Source organism: Grampus griseus (genome assembly GCF_964374135.1).
Source record: "Grampus griseus genome assembly, chromosome: 2".
In the NCBI taxonomy this organism is placed as follows: domain Eukaryota; kingdom Metazoa; phylum Chordata; class Mammalia; order Artiodactyla; family Delphinidae; genus Grampus; species Grampus griseus.
In genome coordinates, this window is record NC_139018.1 from 83335112 (window position 1) to 83355653 (window position 20542).

Genomic DNA, 20542 nt, shown 5'->3' on the forward strand with positions numbered 1-20542 from the left:
AAACTGGGAGAGGATATCTCCCATCTATAAAATCAGCAAAGGATTAGTATCAAGAATATATTAAAAACTCCAATAATAATAAGAAAAGCCCAGTCAATCCAATTTTTAAAACTAGGCAAAAGACATGGACAGGCATTTTTCAAAAGAAGGAATACGTATGACAATAAGTATTTGAATAAATATTTAACTGTAATAGTGATCAGAGAAATGCAAATGAAGACCATTATAAACTCACAAACTGAGCAAAAATTTTAAAGTCTGAACTACCAAGTGTTTACAGAGAATATGGATAAACAAGATTTCTTAAGTATTGCTGGTAGGAATGTAAATTGCTACAACCACTTTGGAAGGCATGACTGTATTATCTTATAAAGCTGAACATTCAGATACCCTATGACTCAGGAATTCCACTCCAAAGTAAAAACGAGAGGAATTCTTATATATGTGTAGCAGATGACATAGACAAGAATGTTCATGACCAGGGCTTTCATAGTAAAAAAAAAAAAAAAAAAAAAAAAAAAAAATGTCTGGAAATAACCCAAATGTCTATTTACAAGAATATGTATTAAAAAATGTAGGTACATTCCCACTGTGGAATGTTACACAGTCCTCAAAAAGAGTGCACTACTGATACATGCAAAAATATAGATATATCTTGGCAACATAATATTGCCTGAAAAATTTAAGTCCCAAGAGATTACCAATACCAAGATACCTTTTATCAAATATAAACTCAAATATAAAATTTAAGGATATATGAAACCAGGAATCCAAATAATAATCAAACTGAAACCCCTACCTCTCTAAAAACTTGTCCTAAAAGTACAAATCTTCAGAATTTCCATGGTGTAATATGCAATCTACTTCACTTATTTTATTTGCTAAATAAAAGTATGCACTTCATCAAGATCAGATGAAATACAAATGGATAAAACTATAAGTGTGCAGTGGTAGAAGTTATACCATCCCTCATTATTTATTAAAATAGTTTGTTTACCCATTTAAGGACGGAGGTCATACGCACAGTCATAAAGACAGTCTTGGAGAATTCCAGTGGACCAGAAAAACATTAGCTATATTACTGTGAAAAAGTATGTTTTGGAAAACATCTCAGTCACATAATTTATCTTGCCACACTTGGTACAGTGTCCACCTGGAGCCATTTTTGAGTGAATGGAGAAGGCCATACATTTGTTCAAAGATCAGTGTTGAGCCCTGTAAGGAAATCTCTTTAGCTCCTAAATTAGAAGCCAGAGGAGCTTGGCAGCCTTCACATGTGGGAAATCTATCCAGTGGTGAACAGGATAATTATTCCCAAGGACTGGGTGTTCTGGACATGGAAGTGCAGCTCAGTGCTCCATGAAAACCACATTTGGACTCCCAACTCAGACAACACTGAAACCACGGGGGTTTTCCCCTCCTTAATGTCACTAGTCTATTCTGATGACAAATAATTGCCTTTGACTGCCAGGTATTTAATATACTAGTTATATGAATACAACCCATCAACTTACTGTCCTGAAAACTGGGAAATCTGCTGTTTTTGTCCTGAATTATTAAGGCAGTGCTTAAAAGGTACTGGAGAATCTGCAAATTAAATATAATAGCATTATCATGAGTTTTCACTACTAGAGGTATTTAGGTTCCACTCTTACATGCCTTGTCCATATTTATAAAGAACACATATAAAATAAGGGTCTTTCTCCTTTGAAAAGGAGAACAAAATCATAGTAAGATAGTTTTAAGCAAACGAGTCTTTATCAACCATTCCAAGTGTAAGTGCAGTGTTCTACTCGGTAGTGTCAGCGGCAGAAAGTACCAAGACACTGGAAGAACAAGGTAGGAAAGACCTTGTAAAGCTCTGGAAATGAGAACACAATACAAATGTAGACGAATGCCTTGTTAAAGAAATGAAGATACTGAAATGAATTAGGTTTTCTAAATCACTAATGTCAAAAATTATTAGGTATGTGATTCATGATATGTACTAATCAAAACACAAATATTTTATTTCCTATAAAGTATTCCATGATGCCCGAATTCAAAAGAACACACATACACATTCCAAAACTACTTGCATACATTGACAATGTTAGTGACATGTAAATTAATACAACCTCTCTGGAGAGCACAGACTTGAGCTTAATCATACCTATGTCTGTCCCCCAACTAGACTGTGAGTTGATGGCAGAGACTGTCTTATTCATCGTTGTATCCTGACAGCACCACATATTATTGGTGCTTAGAAAATATTTTTTGATTGAATGAATGAATTTGGCATTACGTATCAAGAGCCTTTAAAATTTTTTCATACCCGTTTAAGCCAGTAACTCTATTCCTAGGAATTTATCCTAGGGAAATCATGAGGGCTACAAAGATAAATATATGGGGATGTTTGCTGCAGCATTTTTTCTAATAGCACAACATCTAAATGTTCAACAACAAGGGAACTGGTAAAATGTGGTATATCACACAATGTATTGTGGTACTAGGCAGTTATTTAAAAGTTATTTATTTAAAAGTTATTCACAAAGTATAATTATTGACAAGGGGAATTTTTACAATATAACATTATTTACACAGTATATATTGTATATTTATATATGATATATATATTATATATATGTATACAAACACATTATGCACACACACTTAGATTCTAATTTATTATATAGGTATGGGTAATTTGTATACATTGAAAAAGAACTTGTAGAAAGAAAATACACTGAAATGTTAAAAGTACGTTTTACTAATAAATAAAACTTAGTAATATATTTAAAAGCTTACAAAAATAACTAAAACTGTTCTTTATAAATGAAATATAAATGTATTTATTTAATAATAAACATTCTTTTTGTGTGTGTGTTCTATCTGTAAGCTCTCCAACAACCACACAAAAAAAGCATTTGGTATTTAGTCTTATGTCAGAAACAAGACATTCATAAGGAACAGGAAAATATGTAAATATAGTTTAAACACCACAAGAGCAACTCCACCAAAATGAGCACATGCTTTAAAAATAGTCGTGCAAATAAAATATCTCATTGGAAAGGTAAATATTAGTGAATATTTTGTTTAAAATATAGAAGCATTCATAGTAGAGTAATGATAACAGTGAAACACACATTACAAAAATACTTTAAAAACTTTTAAAATAATAAATACAGTTGTTTCCAAATTTTGCTTTCTAAAAATAAAATTCTGCTACCAACTATTACCAAGGGTGTGGGATTTTCTTTCTTTAATGCTGTTTTATGTTATCACTATGTAAAGTCAATGACAGTAACAGAATTCTGGACTCATCCAATGGAAACGCTGCATCCCTACAGGAAGGCAACATGAAATCACAAAGCCCGAGTCTGCCTCCCTGTAAAATCACACCAAGTCCTAAAAACAGCTAATGTTAAACAGTAGAAACCAGATTCACTGATTGACTGATCAAAAGGCTGTTAGCTTTTTCAATTCTTTGAGTATTGTTTTGTTGTTATCTTTTTTTTTTTTTTTCAATCCAGGAAAAGTCTTCACTGTGAAGGTCTCAAAACAGAATCCAAAAGCAAGGGAGGATCTTGTTTGGATGTTGGGCTATTCATAAACACAGGTTCATTCTTCAGCCGAGTTTACTAAGCTGTTTAATGTCTCTGAATCAGTTTTTCTCCTTGTTAATTAAAACAAGCTAAATCAATTTTCATGACATTTTAGGAAGTTCTATAGGTTTTTAAGAAAGATGGAGAATAGTTCAGTGTAATTACTGCAGTAGCCCAGAGTCCTAACTAGGCTAAAAGCTAAGCAACCAAAACCCCTGAATATCTTAAATCCAGCTTTAGAAACCAAACAGATCTGGACAAATATTGTAAGTCCATGTACATTTTCCTGAACTGTTGCCCTGGCAAACTGACATGGGGAAAAGAATGTCTGCCCCAAGTAACATCCAAATTTTGGTCATAGTCTCAGCTACTATTCAGCTAAGACAATCATGAAGTCTCATTTAAAAATAAGAGTTTTGCTATATCTGAAATGACAGATGGAAGATACACGGGCCCTCCATATCTGCAGTTTCCACATCCATGGATTCAACCCATGCGGAACCTGTGGATATAGAGGGCTGACTGTACTACATCATTTTAAATAAGGGACTTGAGCATCCACAGATTTTGGTATCCATGGGGGGTCCTGGAACCAATTCCCCATGGATACCAAGGGAGAACTGTATACAAGCATCAAGGTACAAAGAACCTGGTCCTTAGTAACTGTGGAACCACAGTCAGCCCCGGGCCTTCTATCTAGACATAATGTGGGAAAGAAGTAAACTTCTATCTTGTTTGCACATAATTATTTAGAATTACTCTATTAAACAGCAATCAGTAATTAGTCAAAATATCACTAATACAGCAGCTAACATTTATTTAGCCTTTACTACGTACCAGACACTGTGCTAAGTGCTTGATATACAATCTTTCATTTGTTCATAACAACAACACTTTAAAACAAGTATTACTATCCCCAGAAAACCAGGCCTTATAGAGGAGAGATAACTTGCCTGGAGTCACTCAGCTACCAGGCCTTGAACACAGGCCTATCTAATGCCAACGCCATGGCCAGGCTGTTAACCGCCACCCCCTACACCTTAAATTCCATTTGCCCAGGGCTTCCCTGGTGGCGCAGTGGTTAAGAATCCACCTGCCAATGCAGGGGACACGGGTTCGAGCCCTGGTCCAGGAAGATCCCACATGCTGCGGAGCAACTAAGCCCGTGCGCCACAACTACTGAGCCTGTGCTCTAGAGCCTGTGAGCCACAACTACTGAGCCTGTGTGCCACAACTACTGAAGCCCACGCGCCTAGAGCCTGTGCTCCACAACAAGAAAAGCCACCGCAATGAGAAGCCCGCGCAATGAAGAGTAGCCTCCGCTTGCTGCAACTAGAGAAAGCCCGCGTGCAGCAACAAAGACCCAATGCAGCCAAAAACAAATAAATTAAATAAATAAACTTCTTTAAAAATTCCATTTTCTTGGTGTGGCGAGCAACCATGACCCCTCCTACAAAGCATTCCTAGAATACTGAGTTGTATAATCCTCATATTTGACTAGCACATCTTCAAGACTGTGAAGACGAAGGAGGGGGAGGGGGAGGGGGAGGAGAGGAGGAAGAAGAAGAAGAAGGAAAAAAATATATTTATCAGCATAGAAATAAGAAAATGTTATATAGCCAAGATTCACAGAGGAAAAGAAGTTTCCACTGCCACTCCAATATAATACAACTTAAAGTCATGCCATAGAGCTATACACCAAATAGTTAACAGTTTGGGGTTTTGCTTTTTGAGTTTTGTTTCTGTTTCGGAAGGAGGAGATTCTAGAAGACCTTTATTTGCTACATTGTATATTTCTATGATGTCTGAAGTTTTTATAACCAGTTAGCATTACTTTTATTATCTGAAAAGGCAGTAAAGATTTCTTAAAATATGTCCCAGGAATTTTCCTGTTTGGAATTTTATCATTTAAGAATATGTAATTGTCTAAGTTACAAAAAAAAAAAAAAAGGCAAACTGCTAGGAAAATGTAATGATATGGATGAAGTGATCAAAGAAAAAGAAATCAGATTTATAAAAATCTATTTCCAACTATATAATTCCAATATGGATATACAGTAACTTATAACACTAACTACAGCATAACAAGGGAAGAGAGTTAAGTAAAAAAAATTAGGCAAAAGAAAAATAAAGGTGAAAGAAATAAGATGAAAATGACAGTATGCCAAATGCATAGGCTAAAAGTTCTGTAGTCTTGTTAGAAATGGGCTGAAGAATCTTTTTCTGAGCTTCCTAGAAGACAGGACAAGAGGAGCTCAGCATGTCAATCAGATGATAGAAATGAACCTATGAGAAGGAAACACAACTGATTTAGGGACCAGAACCTACTGAGATGCTTTCTCTGGTGAGACCATGGAAAGAAGGTACTTTTTCACATAATGAATTATGTCTCCAAACACAGATGGGATTTTTGAAATTTTGGGACCCAGTTTCAAGTACAAAGGTTTAATAATTTTAAGGCCAAAATTTAAATAACTTAAAGCTGAAAGACATGCATATTATATAAAAGCTGAAATAAAATGGTCTCAATATGGTTGCTGAACTAGTTTCCAACCACCTTCTCCTTTATATAAATGATATATTGTCATTTACTTTCCATAATTTACTTTCTTTGCAGATACTAACATCTTAGGTATTAGTGACCCATTTTTTAAATATGCAGCACTAAAATCATTATGGTCTGACATTTTTATATGCTTATAAAACATATTTTGTTCCAACTGTTTTTATTAGAAGAAATGTGGCCTGCTGAAAACCAAAACCTACATATTTTACTTTGAAAAAAAAAAAGGCAGCTGGAAATATAAACCCCCACACGTTTGCTTTTAACACTGCTTGGGAACTAAAACCTATAATGTGAATTTGACATCTATTAATGGTTTGCTCAAAGAAACTGAGACTATGTTTTAACAGAAAGCAGCACTCTGAGTTCACACCACAACCCATGGCATCCTCACTGCTTCCCAGGAAGGGGGCAAGCAGGGAGGCCATGCACTCCGAGCCTCCCTGGATGAGGGCTTGCTTTCACAGGGATCTCTGCATCGCTGTACTGTCTCCAGACTCAAGAATACAGAAACAAATTCTTTGGAATTTAGCCCCCGGGGAGGCAAGCAAATTATGCTAACCACATGCAAACATTTATATTACTCTCTGGTTTGTTTCCATGACCTTCCAAAATAAATTGCAATTTACAATCAGATCTTAGAGGACTACATATGACAAGACATCCATATTGTTTTCTTGCCTCATGAAAGGACCAAATTAGTGAAAACAATTACTTAATATCATTTAAATTTGAATACTCTAATCACAGATGTGTTTATATTAAAATAAATGTTTGTTTCTTAAAATACAATTTATCCCCAAACTCTTCTGCTATAAATTAAATACGCCAAGCACAGACGGAGGAAGTAGATGCCTAGAAGTGGCCAATAGATAAAAGGTTCTGGTACAGTACAGGCAAGGAAAAAGAACAAAACCAAATATATGTACATAGATGGGGGTAGAAGTAAAGTATATAAGCAGCAGAGGCATGGCTGCTCACTGGGTGGGTTCTCAGGGAGCAGGACAACAGAAGTTAATCGGGTGGTTAACAGCCCAAATAGCCAGCTGATTTCCAGTATAAATATCAGCCCAAACACAAGTCTACATGTTCTCTGCTAGTCGATCCCTTATTAGACATCTCCAGCTGGAACTTCAAAACTTGACGTGAACCTCAACCAAGTAGGTTTATCATGGGAACGCAAGACTAGTTCAATAGGCAAAAACCAACCAATGTAATCTACCAGAGTAGCAGTCTACTGGAAAAATGATAAAAATAATAATAACAATCACATCAATTGATATAGAAAAGCATTTGAAAAATTTAACATCCATTCTTGATTTTAAAACTCTCTCAGCAAAGCAGGAATAAAAGGGAACTTCTTCAACCAGATAAAACCTGCAGCTAAAATCATACTTAATGGTAAAAGATTGAATGCTTTCATCCCAAAATTAAAAACAAAGCAGAAATGTCCACTCTCACCACCCCTATTCAAAACTGTACTGGAAGTTCTTGCCAGTGTAAGAAAAAAAGGCAAGAAGAAGAAATAAAAGGTATACAAGATTGGAAATTAAAAAATAAAACTATTCCTATTCACAGACAAGATGACTAACTATGGAGAAAGCCCCATGGTACCAGGAAGGAAACAAAAAAACCCACCTGGAACTAGTAAGTGATTTTTAGCAAGTTCACCAGATAAAAGTCAACACACAAAAATTAATCATATTTATATATATACTAGCATGGTATAACTAGATCCCAAAAAACGTACCATTTATAATAGTTCCAAAAAACTAAATACTTAAGTATAAATCTAAAAATGTATGTATAGCATCTATATACTGAAACCACAAAATGCTGCTGAAAGAAATCAAAGAAGACTTAAATAGAAAGGTGTACCATGTTGATGGATTGGAAGATTCAACATAATAAAGATGTCTGTTCTCACCAAACTTATCTATAAATTTGTGCAACCTCAATCAAAATCCTAGCATGATTCTCTATACATATAGACAAGCTGATTCTAAAATTTATATGAAAAGACAAAAAAGAACTAGGATAGCCAAAATAATTTTTATAAAAGAAAAATAAAATTAGGGAAATCACATGACCTGATTTGAAGACTTACCATAAAGCTGCAGTAATTAAGACAGTGCAGTACTGGCAAAGGGATAGACACAATAGAGCAACAGAACAGAATAAAGAGTCCAGTAATAGATCCACACATATATGGCCAGGTTACATTTGAAAAGAGTGTAAAAATAATTCAATGGAAAAAAACCAGTCCTCAGCAAATGGTGTTGGAACAAATGGACATCCATATGCAAAAACAAAGGAACCTTGACCTAAACCTTATATCTTTTATAAAATTTAACTCAAGGTCTATGGTCGGCCCCATAGCGGCCAGCTGCCCCAGACCAAGCTCAAGTGTACGGCGCCGCAGGAACCGGCTCCAAGGCCCCAATAACAGGCCTCCCCCGCAGCTCCAGACACGGGGTGAGGCTCATACCATCCGAACTGTGGAAGGAATTTCGGTGGTAGGAGTCTCTGTGATTGTAGGGTCTCCTCTGGTCTGAGAATGGCTACCCCTCGATATGAGCCAGTGGCTGAGATTGCTGTTGGTGCCTATGGGACGGTGTATAAGGCCCATGATCCCCACAGTGGCTACTCTGTGGCCCTCAAGAGTGTAAGAATCCCCAGTGGAGGAGGTGCTGGAGGGGGCCTTCCCATCAGCACAGTTCATGGGGTGGCTTATTGCGGCGGCTGGAGGCTTTTGAGCATCCCAGTGTTGTCTGACTGATGGACATCTGTGCCACAGCCTGAACTGACCGGGAGACCAAAGTGACCCTGGTGTTTGAGCATGTGGACCAAGACCTAAGGACATATCGGGACAAGGCACCCCCACCAGGCTTGCCAGTGGAGACCATCAAGGATCTGATGCACCAGTTTCTAAGAGGCCTAGATTTCCTTCATGCCAACTGCATCGTTCATCAAGACCTGAAGCCAGAGAACATTCTGGTGACAAGTGGTGGGACAGTCAAGCTGGCTGACTTTGGCCTGGCCAGAATCTACAGCTACCAGATGGCACTTACACCTGTGGTTGTTACACTCTGGTACCGTGCTCCACAAGTTCTTTTGCAGTCTACATATGCAACCCTGTGGACATGTGGAGCGTTGGCTGTATCTCCACAGAGATGTTTCATTGAAAGCCTCTCTTCTGTGGAAACTCTAAAGCTGACCAGTTAGGCAAAATCTTTGACCTGACTGGACTGCCCCCAGCGGATGACTGGCCCCGAGATGTGTCTCTACCCCCAGGAGGCTTTTCCCTCAGAGGGCCCTGCACAGTGCAGTTGGTGGTACCTGAGATGGAGAAGTCTGGAGCACAGCTGCTGCTGGAGATGCTGACTTTTAACCCACACAAGTGAATCTTTGCCTTCCGAGCCCCACAGCACTCTCATCTACATAAGGCAGAAGGTAACCCAGAGTGAGCCAAGGAATAGTTGCAACAGAACCAAGAGAAGAGAAGCCAACATTCCCTTCCTTTGAACATTTGAGTGGAGAGTCCCCCACTAAGAAGGCCACCTCTGCCTTCATCTCTGAGGCTATGGAGACTCCCCCAACTTTTTACAGAGAATATTTTGCTGCCTTAATGACATTCCCCTCCCACCCCTCCTTTTGAGGCTTATCCTTCTCCTGCCCCCTCTGCGTCCTTACACCAAGGGGTATGTCCCTTGTTCTTCCCCTTCCCTATACCTTGATATTGGGATCCTTTTTTATACGGGAAAAACAATGAAACAAAACAAAATTAATTCAAAATGGATCATATATCTAGTGTTAAAATGTAAAACGATAAAACTTTTAAAAGAAAGCATAAAAGAAAATCTTCATGACCCGGGGTTAGGCAAAGATTTCTAGACATGACACCAAAAGAAGAAAATGATAAATTAAAACTACCTCAAAATTAAAATTTTCTCCTCTGCAAAAGGCATTGTTAAGAGAATGAAAAGACAAGCCAACAAAGTGGAAGAAAATATTTTGCAAAAAAGATAAATCAGTCCTTTATCTGATAATGGACTTGGAAAGAGAATATTTAAAGAACTCTCAAACCTCAACAGTAAGAAAATAAACAACCCAACTTTAAAAAAAGGGCAAAAGACAAACATTTCACCAAAGGGGATGTATACATGGCAAACAGGCTCATGAAAATACATTCAACATCATTAGCCACAGGAAAATGCAAATTAAAACAATGATGATATACCACTACACACCTACTAGAATGGCCAAAATTTTAAATTCTAACAATGCCAAGTACTGGAAAGACTATGGAACAATTCAAACAATCATATATGACTGAAGGGAAATGCAAAATGTATAGCCACTGTGGAAAACAGTTTTTGCAGTTTCTTCTAAAGGTAAACATATACTTACCAAACAACTCAGCAATTCACTTTTGAGCATTTATCTCAGAGAAATGAAAATTGATGTTCACACAAAAACCTGGTTCTATTCATTACTGCCAAAAATTGCAAATAGCCCGAATATCCTTCAACAGATAAATGGACAAACTATGGTACATCCATACAATGGAAAACTATTCAATGTATTTCATACAATGGAATATAGCAATGAAAGGGAAAGAACTATAGATACATGCAACTTGAATGAATTTCAAAGGCATTATGCTGAGCGAAAAAAAACAGACACAAGAGTATATGCCACATTATTCCATTTATATGGTGTTCTCCTACAGATGTGGGAAGAGTGTAACTACAAAGGGATAGCATGGAGAGTCTGGGGAAGCAATGGAACTGTTCTGTATTCTTACATGTGTTAAAATTCATGGGACCTTACACCAAAAAAGTCCACTTTTCTGTATGTTAATTTAAACTTAAAAAAAAAGTAAATATCTTTGAGATAATTTAATATTAAAGAATTATTCTTAATTTTGTTAGGTGGATAATGGCACAGTGGTTATATTTCTGAAAAACCCTTACCAATTAGAGACTCATACTGAGTATTTATGGGTGAAATGGCATGATGTCTTGGATTTGCTTTAAAATAACTCCTACAGGCACAGGGTCAGGAAGGGGGTCATAGATACGATAAATGTTGAAGCTGAGGATGGGTAATGGGTACCTGGGTTTTCATTAGACTCCTCTGACTATGTTGTTGTATGTGTTTGAAAATTTTCACAGTCAATGGTATTTTTGTTGTTGTTGTTGTTGTTGTTTTTTGCGGTACGCGGGCCTCTCACTGCTGTGGCCTCTCCCGTTGCGGAGCACGGGCTCCGGACGCGCAGGCTCAGTGGCCATGGCTCACGGGCCCAGCCACTCTGCGGCATGTGGGATCTTCCCAGACCGGGGCACGAACCCGTGTCCCCTGCATCAGCAGGCAGACTCTCAACCACTGCGCCACCAGGGAAGCCCCAGTCAATGGTTTTTTAACATAAAAATTTTTTAAAGTTGAGCATGAGGAATCCAGAAAGCACACTGAGGCACGTGCGGAAAATTATTTAAAAGGTTGGAGAACAAAAACTACAGCACTGATTCTTGTCTGCCTCCCCCCCGCATTGGATTCCCCAGTGCCAAGCAGAGTGCCTGGCACATAGGACATAGTCCATAAATTGGTGCTCAATAAATGAAAAATGAATGATGAGCAAACAAGGGGAGAGCTTACTTTTTGTCCTTAGCCCTATAGAAGGACACAGCATCAAGAATCATAATTCTTTGCATTTAATTTTTGATAGGTTGATTAATAGGTGTCTTGGTGTATTTCTCCTTGGATTTAACTTGTATGGGTCTCTCTGTGCTTCCTGGACTTGAATAACTATTTCCTTTCCCAGATTAGGGAAGTTTCCAACTATAATCTTTTCAAATATTTTCTCAGTCCCTATCTTTTTCTCTTCTTCTTCTGGCACCCCTATAATTCGAATGTTGGTGTGTTTAATATTGTCCCAGAGGTCTCTGAGACTGTCCTCAATTCTTTTCACTCTTTTTTCTTTATTCTGCTCTGTGAAAGTTATTTCCACTATTTTATCGTCCAGGTCACTTATCCGTTCTTCTGCCTCAGTTATTCTGCTATTGATCCCTTCTAGAGAATTTTTAATTTCATTTATTGTGTTGTTCATCGCTGTTTGTTTGCTTTTTAGTTCTTCGAGATCCTTGGTAAACATTTCTTATATTTTTTCCATTCTATTTCCAAGATTTTGGATCATGTTTACTATCATTATTCTGAATTCTTTTTCAGGTAGACTGCCTATTTCCTCTTCATTTGGTAGATCTCGTGGGTTTTTACCTTCCTCCTTCATCTGCTCTGTGTTTTGCTGTCTTCTCATTTTGCTTAACTTACTGTGTTTGGGGTCTCCTTTTCGCAGGCTGCAGGTTCGTAGTTCCTGTTGTTTTTGGTGTCTGCACCCAGTGGGTAAGGTTGGTTCAGTGGGTTGTGTAGGCTTCCTGGTGGAGGGGACTAGTGCCTGTGTTCTGGTGGATGAGGCTGGAGGCTTCCTGGTGGAGGGGACTAGTGCCTGTGTTCTGGTGGATGAGGCTGGATCTTGTCTTTCTGGTGGGCAGGTGCACGTCTGGTGGTGTGTTTTGGGGTGTCTGTGGCCTTATTATGATTTTAGGCAGCTTCTGCTAATGGGTGGGGTTATGTTCCTGTCTTGCTAGTTGTTTGGCATGGGGTGTCCAGCACTGTAGCTCACTCATCATTGAGTAGAGCTGGGTCTTGGTGTTGAGATGGAGATCTCTGGAAGATTTTCGTTGCTTGATATTACGTGGAGAGGGGAGGTCTCTTCTGGACCAATGTCCTGAACTTGGCTCTCCCACCTCAGAGGCACAGCCCTGACACCTGGCTGGAGCACCAAGAGCCTGTCATCCACACAGCTCAGAATAAAAGGGAGAAAAAAAAGAAAGAAAGAAAGAAAGAGAGAGAGAGAGAGAGAGAGGGAGAGAGGGAGGGAGGGAGGGAGGGAGGGAGGAAGGAGATAAAATAAAGTTATTAAAATTAAAAATAATTATTAAAAAAATTTTTTAAGTAATTAAAAAAAATAAAGAAAGAAGAGAGCAACCAAACCAAAAACAAATCCACCAATGATAACAAGCACTAAAAACTATATAAAACAAAAACAGACAGACAGAACCCTAGGATAAATGATGAAAGCAAAGCTATACAGACAAAATCACACACAGAAGCATATACATACCACTTACAAAAAGAGAAAAAGGGAAAAAAAAATATATATCTTTGCTCCCAAAATCCACCTCCTCAATTTGGGATGATTCGTTGTCTATTCAGGTATTCCACAGACGCAGGTACCTCAAGTTGATTGTGAAGACTTACTCCGCTGCTCCTGAGGCTGCTGGGAGAGGTTTCCCTTTCTCTTCTTTGTTTGCACAGCTCCTGGGGTTCAGCTTTGGATTTGGCCCCGCCTCTGCGTGTAGGTCACCGGAGGGCGTCTGTTCTTTGCTCAGACTGGACAGGGTTAAAGGAGCAGCTGATTCGGGGGCTCTGGCTCACTCAGGCCGGGGGGAGGGAGGGGTACAGAGTGCGGGGCGAGCCTGCGGCGGCAGAGGCCAAAGTGATGATGCAGCAGCCTGAGGCGCGCCGTGCATTCTCCCGGGGAAGTTGTCCCTGGATCACAGGACCCTGGCAGTGGTGGGCTGCACAGGCTCCCGGAAGGGAGGTGTGGATAGTGATCTGTGCTCGCACACAGGCTTCTTGGTGGTTGCAGCAGCAGCCTTAGCATCTCATGCCCGTCTCTGGGGTCCGCACTGATAGCCGCAGCTCACGCCCATCTCTGGAACTCCTTTAAGCGGCGCTCTTAATCCCCTCTCCTCACGCACCAGGAAACAAAGAGGCAAGAAAAAGTCTCTTGCCTCTTCCGCAGCTCCAGACTTTTTCCTTGACTCCCTCCCGGCTAGCTGTGGCACACTAGCCCCTTCAGGCCGTGTTCTCACAGCCAACCCCAGACCTCTCCCTGGGATCCAACCTCCGAAGCCAGAGCCTCAGCTCCCAGCCCCACCCCCTCACCTGTCCCGGCGGGGGAGCAGACAAGCCTCTCGGGCTGGTGAGTGCTGGTCAGCACCAATCCTCTGTGCGGGAATCTCTGCGCTTTGCCCTCTGCACCCCAGTTGCTGCGCTCTCCTCCATGGTTCCGAAGCTTCCCCCCTCCGCCACCCACAGTCTCTGCCTGCAAAGGGGCTTCCTGGTGTGTGGAAACCTTTCCTCCTTCACAGCTCCCTCCCACTGATGCAGAAAATTATAAGACACTGATGAAAGAAATTAAAGATGATACAAACAGATGGAGAGATATACCATGTTCTTGGATTGGAAGAATCAACATTGTGAAAATGACTATACTACCCAAAGCAATCTACAGATTCAATGAAATCCCTATCAAACTACCACTGGCATTTTTCACAGAACTAGAACAAAAAATTTCACAATTTGTATGGAAACACAAAAGACCCCGAATAGCCAAAGCAATCTTGAGAAAGAAAAACCAAGCTGGAGGAATCAGGCTCCCTGACTTCAGACTATACTACAAAGCTACAGTAATCAAGACAGTATGGTACTGGCACAAAAAGAGAAATACAGATCAATGGAACAGGATAGAAAACCCAGAGATAAACCCACGCACATATGGTCACCTTATCTTTGATAAAGGAGGCAAGAATATACAATGGAGAAAAGACAGCCTCTTCAATAAGTGGTGCTGGGAAAACTGGACAGCTACATGTAAAAGAATGAAATTAGAACACTCCCTAACACCATACACAAAAATAAACTCAAAATGGATTAAAAATCTAAATGTAAGGCCAGACACTATCAAACTCTTAGAGGAAAACATAGGCAGAACACTCTATGACATAAATCACAGCAAGATTCTTTTTGACCCATCTCCTAGAGAAATGGAAATAAAAACAAAAATTAAAAAATGGGACCTAATAAAACTTAAAAGCTTTTGCATAGCAAAGGAAAACTTAAACATGACGAAAAGACAACCCTCAGAATGGGAGAAAATATTTGCAAATGAAGCAATGGACAAAGGATTAATCTCCAAAACATACAAGCAACTCATACAGCTCAATATCAAAAACACAAACAACCCAATCCAAAAATGGGCAGAAGACCTAAATAGACATTTCTCCAAAGAAGATATACAGATTGCCAACAAACACATGAAAGGATGCTCAACATCACTAATCATTAGAGAAATGCAAATCAAAACTACAATGAGATATCAGCTCACACCAGTCAAAATGGCCATCATCAAAATATCTACAAACAATAAATGCTGGAGAAGGTGTGCTTGCACTGTTGGTGGGAATGTAAATTGATACAGCCACTATGGAGAACAGTATGGAGGTTCCTTAAAAAACTAAAAATAGAACTACCATACAACCCAGCAATCCCACTACTGGGCGTATACTGTGAGAAAACCATAATTCAAAAAGAGTCATGTACCACAATGCTCATTGCAGCACTATTTACAATAGCCAGGACATGGAAGCAACCTAAGTGTCCATCAACAGAGGAATGGATAAAGAAGATGTGGCACATATATACAATGGAATATTACTGAGCCATAAAAAGAAACGAAATTGGGTTATTTGCAGAGACATGGATGGACCTAGAGTCTGTCATACAGAATGAAGTAAGTCAGAAAGAGAAAAACAAATACCATCTGTTAACACATATATATGGAATCTAAAAAAAAAAAAAAAAGGTCATGAAGAACCTAGGGGCAGGATGGGAATAAAGACGCAGACTTACTAGAGAATGGACTTGAGGACACAGGGACGGGGAAGGGTAAGCTGGGACAAAGTGAGAGAGTGGCATAGACATGTATATACTACCAAATGTAAAATAGATAGCTAGTGGGAAGCAGCCGTATAGCACAGGGAGATCAGCTCGGTGCTTTGTGACCACATAGAGGGGTGGGATAGGGAGGGTAGGAGAAGGGAGATGCAAGAGGGAAGAGATATGGGGATTTATGTATAACTGATTCACTTTGTTATAAAGCAGAAACTAACACACCATTGTAAAGCAATCATACTCCAATAAAGTTGTTAAAAAAAATCATAATTCTCCACAACTGAAATCTGAATAGGAAAAACTGGCTTCAGATCTTTTTTTTTTTGAAGTGTTCAAAACTCAGTTCTATTCCTATTTCCTCCCTTTCTAAAATATCTTGCTCATACTGGTTTGTCTTTTGTGAACCATTCTAGTAAAAGGTCCTACCAATTTCCTACTTGATCAAATACAGTGTTGAAGTGTCCTCTTGTGTATGATGCCTATGCTTTGGCTTCCTCACCAGATGATGAGATGAGAACACCCGATGTGGACTGAGTCCGCATATATCCAGGCACTGTTCTAAGAACTTTCCATTCAACCCTACAAGGTCAGTTCTTATTATTTCCACTCACAGAGGAGGAAACTGAGGCAGAGAGAGGTCAAGTAACTTCTCAAAAGTCACACTACTAGTAAGGGGCAGAGCAGGGACTCAAACACAGACAATTTGGCTCCACACTTGTCTCAATACTGCCTCTTACTAGGACCTTGAGAATACAGACTCCATCATACGTACTTTTGTATTCTGCTCAGCAATGACCCCCATGCAGTAGACATTTTACAGTCTAAGTGACTGGTGTGTTATCTGGGCTGTCTTTGCAAATCTCAGAGAGCATCTTTCAGGAAGTTTTTAGCTAAAGTCTACATTGGTCTGAAGAGCTCTCCTGTTCTTTCTTTAATGTTTTATTTAATTCCACCATGAGAATTTCCTTGACAAAAAAAAAAAAAAACTTCATGTGTAATAAAGACAAAATGTTAGTACCTAATCAGATGTTAAGATTCTTTGTGCAAATACTGCCCAAAATAGATACCAAAACAATACTAATAAAGTAAAAATCATCCTGAGAAAATTTATTTTATAACCCAGTAAAAGTCCTTTACTGCAAACGTTCCTCCCCAACCCCTAACTCCCTCCCTGCATCATACACACGAACAGAGGAACTTTCAAAGATTACTCGTCACTGAGGAGATAATATACACCTCTGGGAATTTTGACCATTCTTAAGATCTCTATCACTAGCACTTTGTTTTGAAAAACTTCAATATTGGACATGATTCTGGATTACCTGTGGTTTAAGGGTAAAGAAAAGAAATTAGTACAATCAACTGTCTAATAGTACAGGCTATCTTTCTAATGAGGTGTGTGCTTGCTGAACACAGCTAATCTGAAAAAAAAATTTTAAAGATGAGTTTTCCCATTGATCTTTTTCTTCTATGGAATTATTCTAAAGACAGATTAATCCTAAAAGAAGAAGAAAGACTTTTAATGAAATTTCACTGCACCTGGCCATCATCCAGACTTCGGTTAGGTCCCACAATACACTCCAGACACACTACATGTCTTCTGTATGTTCACGTGTGAGATCATTTCAACGAAATGGTAAAAAATCACGAAGCTATGATTTTCAAGTGTAACTCAAATCTTGCTGGCATAGTTAGTTAACACTAGCAAAAAGGATAACAAAAATCAGCCAGCTAATAAAAGTTATTTTAAATAATGAATTTGGAGCAGGATAATTTTAGTGACCATAAAACAAAGGGAAAAACATTATCCTATCAAGACAACAATATGCTAATCGCTTCACCACTGACATCGTAAAGGGATTCTCGAGGAAACCCCAACTCGACTAAGCAACCCTCCACTGACTTCCAATTACCACTGGCAAGAAAGAGAATACAGACACGAGGATGTGACCACTAGGTGGCACCTCCACACCGTTTCTTTCATCTCAAAATCTTATTTCCTCCTTTATTATGGCTTTCCCAAAATATTAGCAGTGCAAAATACAAAACCAGGTGCCTCACTTCAATAAAGAACACAGACAAAAACAAATTTAGAAAGCATGTTTTTAATTAAAAATGCTTCCTGTAACTTTATACATATAATGCTTTGGTTTACAGTCATCAGACTATCTCACCAAACTGTAAATATGAATTAGTATTCTGTATTCTTCTCTCTTTGGTAACATATCATTCCAATATCACAATATAGAATTGGGATGAATTTCTTTTCTTTTTTGTCATAAATACCTTTTAAGGCAAACTTCTGCATAAAAATTGCTGTGTGGGAGATTATTGGTTCAATATGGTGGAGTAGAAAGATGTGCACTCACTCCCTCTTGTGAGAGGACAAGAATCACAACTAACTGCTGAAAAATCATCGACAGGAAGACACTGGAACTCACCAAAAATGATACCCCACATCCAAAGACAAAGGAGAAGCCGCAATGAGATGGTAGGAGGGGCACAATCACAATAAAATCAAATCCCATAACTGGTGGGTGGGTGACTCACAAACTGGAGAACACTTATACCACAGAAATCCACCCACTGGAGTGAAGGTTCTGAGCCTTACATCAGGCTTCCCAATCTGGGGGTCTGGCAACGAGAGGAGGAATTCCTACAGAATCAGACTTTGAAGGCTAGCGGGATTTGACTGCAGGACTTTGACAGGACTGGGGGAAACAGAGACTCCACTCTTGGAGGGCACACACAAAGTAGTGTGCACATCAGGACCCAGGGGAAGGAGCAGTGACCCCATAGGAGACCGAACCAGACCTACCTGCTAGTGTTGGACTGTCTCCTGCAGAGATGGGGGTGGCTGTGTGTCACCGTGAGGACAAGGACACTGGCAGCAGAAGTTCTGGGAAGTACTCCTTGGCATGAGCCCTCCCAGAGTCTGTCATTAGCCCCACCAAGAGCCCAGGTAGGCTCCACTGTTGGGCTGCCTCAGGCCAAACAATCAACAGGGAGGGAACCCAGCCCAACTCACCAGCAGACAAGCAGATTAAAGTTTTACTGAGCTCTGCCCACCACAGCAACACCCAGCTCTACCCACCACCAGTCCCTCCCATCAGGAAACTTGCACAAGCCTCTTAGATAGCCTCATTCACCAAAGGGCAGACAGAAGAACAAGAAGAACTACAATCCTGCAGCCTGTGGAACAAAAACCACATTCACAGAAAGATAGACAAGATGAAAGGGCAGAGGGCTATGTACCAGATGAAGGAACAAGATAAAACCCCAGAAAGACAACTAAATGAAATGGAGATAGGTAATCTGCCAGAAAAAGAATTCAGAATAATGATAGTGAAGATGATCCAGGACCTTGGAAAAAGAATGGAGGCAAAGATCGAGAAGATGCTAGAAATGTTTAACAAAGACCTAGAAGAATTAAAGAACAAAGAACTAGAAGAATCAAAGAACAAACAAACAGATGAACAATACAATAAATGAATTGAAAAATAAACTAGAAGGAATCAATAGTAGAATAACTGAGGCAGAAGAACAGCTAAGTGACCTGGAAGACAGAATGGTGCAATTCTCTGCCGTGGAACAGAATAAAGAAAAAAAAATGAAAAGAAATGAAGATAGCATAAGAGACCTCTGGTACAACATTAAACATAACAACATTCGAATTATAGGAGTCCTAGAAGAAGAAGAGAAAAAGAAAGGGCTGAGACAATATTTGAAGAGATTATAGTTGAAAACTTTCCTATCATGTGAAAGGAAATAGCCACCCAAGTCCTGGAAGCACAGACAGTCCCAGGCAGGATAAATCCAAGGACGAACATGCCAAGACACATAGTAATCAAATTGACAAAAATTAAAGAAAAAGAAAAATTATTGAAAGCAGCAAGGGAAAAACAACAAATAACATACAAGGGAACTCCCATAAGGTTTACAGCTGAGTTCTGAGCAGAAACTCTACAAGCCAGAAGGGAGAGGCATGATATGGAGTGATGAAAGGGAAGAACCTACAACCAAAATTACTAGAGCCGGCAAGGATCTCATTCAGATTTGACGGAGAAATCAAAAGCTTTACAGCCAATCAAAAGCTAAGAGAATTCAGCACCACCAAACCAGCTCTGCAACAAATGCTAAAGGAACTTCTCTAAGTGGAAAAAACAAGAGAAGAAAAGGACCTACAAAAACAAACCCAGAACAATTAAGAAAATGGTCATAGGAACATACATATCAATAATTACCTTAAATGTGAATGGATTAAATGCTCCAACCAAAAGACACAGGCTTGCTGAATGGATACAAAAACAAGACCCATATATATGCTGTCTACAAGAGACCCAGTTCAGACCTAGGGACACATACAGACTGAATGTGAGGGGATGGAAAAAGATATTCCATGCAAATGGAAATCGAAAGAAAGCTGGAGTAGAAATACTCATATCAGATAAAATAGACTTTAAAATAAAGAATGTTACAAGAGACAAGGAAGGACACTACATAATGATCAAGGGATCAATCCAAGAAGATATAACAATTGTAAATATATATGCACCCAGCATAGGAGCACCTCAATACATAAGGCAACTGCTAAGCG

At 39.2% G+C, this 20542-nt stretch overlaps 1 protein-coding gene and 1 pseudogene across 2 annotated transcripts in view; one reads left to right on the top strand and one right to left on the bottom strand.

Annotated features, from left to right (window-relative positions):
- Positions 1-20542, bottom strand: part of FSIP1 (fibrous sheath interacting protein 1) — a gene marked incomplete at both ends in the record, with an annotated part of 198872 nt that overhangs the window by 75666 nt on the left and 102664 nt on the right. The window lies entirely within an intron of this gene.
- On the top strand, positions 8511-9614 carry LOC309818755 (cyclin-dependent kinase 4-like; annotated as a pseudogene). The gene has a single exon. The product of its transcript is annotated as a cyclin-dependent kinase 4-like (transcript).